Genomic DNA, 2,067 nt, shown 5'->3' on the forward strand with positions numbered 1-2,067 from the left:
ATTTATTTATTTTTGCTTTTTTTGCTTGTGTTTTTGGTCTGGTATCCAAAAAACTATTGGCAAGACCAATGTCAAGGAGAATTTTTCCTATGTTTTCCTTTAGAAATTGAGTTTCATGCATCACCTTTAAGTCTTTAATCTATTTCAAGTTAAGACTTATGAGTGATATAAGGTTCCCGTTTCATACTGTTTATGTGACTATTCAGTTTTAAATATCATTTATTGAGCAGACTATCTTTACCCATTACATATGTTGGCCCCTGTCAAATATTAGGTGACTGTATGAAAGGATTTATTTCTGGACTCTCAATTTTGTTCTACTTGTTTATTGGTCTGTTTTTATGCCAGTATACTTTATTGTTTTGAGCATGAGGGCTTTGTAGTATAGTTTCAAATCAAGAAGTGTAATTTCTCTTCTTCATTCTTTCTCAGAACTGCTTTGATTATTTGTTGTCTTTTATGGTCTCATATAAATTTTAGGATTCTTTACTTACTTCTGTAAAAAAATAATATTGGATTTTTTTTAAAGATTTTTAATTTATTTATTTGACAGAGAGAGATGACAAGCAGGCAGAGAGGCAGGCAGAGAAAGAAGAGGAAGCAGGCTTCCTGCTGAGCAGAGAGCCTGATGCAGGGCACGATCCCAGCACCCAGGGATCATGACCTGAGCCGAAGGCAGCGGCTTAACCCACTGAGCCACCCAGGCGCCCCTAACATTGGATTTTTGATAGGAATTGGATTTACAGATGGTTTTCGGTAGTATGGACATTTTAACAATGTTAATTCTTACCATTCATAAATATGAGCTATCTTTCCATTTGTGTCTCCTTCAATTTCTTTATCAATGTCATAGTTTATGGAGTACAGATCTTTCATCTTCTTAGATAAATCTAATCCTAAGTATTTTATTATTTTTGATGCTATTGTGAATTAGATTGTTTTCTTTATTTTTTTCAGATAGTTCATCATTACAGTGTTAAAATGCTCCTGTCTTGTGCTTACTTTGGCAGCACATATACTAAAATTGGAATGATGCAGAGAAGATTAGCATGATCACTGAACAAGGATGACATGAAAAACTGGGAAGCATTCCATATATTTAAAAAATGAAACAAAACAAAATTCTTGTCTTTTATATATTGTTCTTGTATTTGGATGCTTTACTAAATTGTTTATTCAAATTTTTTTGTGAAGTTTTTAGGATTTTTTAACATGTAAGTTCATGTTATCCAAAAAAAGAAAATTTTACTTCTTCCTTTTTTTTTTTTTTGTAGTCTCTTATTTCTTTGTGTTCCTTGTTTCTCTGGCTAGGACATCCAGTACTATGTCAAATGAGAGTAGTGAAAGTGGACACACTTGTCTTTTTTCTGATCTTTAAGCAGAAAACTTTTAAACTTTTTTTGATTGAATATGAGATTAGCTCTGGGCTTGCAATATGTGTTTTTTCTTTAATGGATTTTTAAAATTATTTTTAAAAATTTTTTATAAACATATAATGTGTTTTTATCCCTAGGGGTACAGGTCTGTGAATCACCACGTTTACACATTTCACAGCACTCACCATCACTCACCATAGCACCTGCCCTCCCCAATGTCCATACCCCACCATCCTCTCCCAACACACCTCCCCCCAGCAACCCTCAGTCTGTTTTGTGAGATTCGTTCTTTTATGGTTTGTCTCCCTCCCAATCCCATCTTCGTTTATTTTTCTTTTCGTACGCCCGAAACCGCCTATGTTGCATCTCCACTTCATCATATCAGGGAGATCATATGATAGTTGTCTTTCTCAGATTGATTTATTTCGCCAAGCATAATACCCTCTAGTTCCATCCACGTCATCACAAATAGCAGGATTTCATTTCTTTTGATGGCTGCAGAGTATTCCATTGTACATATATACCACATCTTATTTATTGATTCATCTGCTGAAGGACATTTAGGTTCTTTCCATAGTTTAACTATTGTGGACATTGCTGCTATAAACATTTGGGTGCATGTGCCCCTTCAGAATGCCACGTTTGTATCTGTAGGGTATATACCCAGTACTACAAGCACTGGGTCATAGGG

General features: G+C 34.7%; 1 non-coding gene across 1 annotated transcript; it reads left to right on the plus strand.

The window, feature by feature from the left end:
- The first annotated feature begins 994 nt into the window (after positions 1–994).
- On the plus strand, positions 995–1,101 carry LOC131815453 (U6 spliceosomal RNA). The gene has a single exon (XR_009347755.1). It is a non-coding gene; the product is annotated as a U6 spliceosomal RNA (small nuclear RNA).
- The last annotated feature ends 966 nt before the right edge of the window (positions 1,102–2,067 follow it).

This window comes from Mustela lutreola, chromosome 14 (genome assembly GCF_030435805.1).
Source record: "Mustela lutreola isolate mMusLut2 chromosome 14, mMusLut2.pri, whole genome shotgun sequence".
Classification (NCBI taxonomy): domain Eukaryota; kingdom Metazoa; phylum Chordata; class Mammalia; order Carnivora; family Mustelidae; genus Mustela; species Mustela lutreola.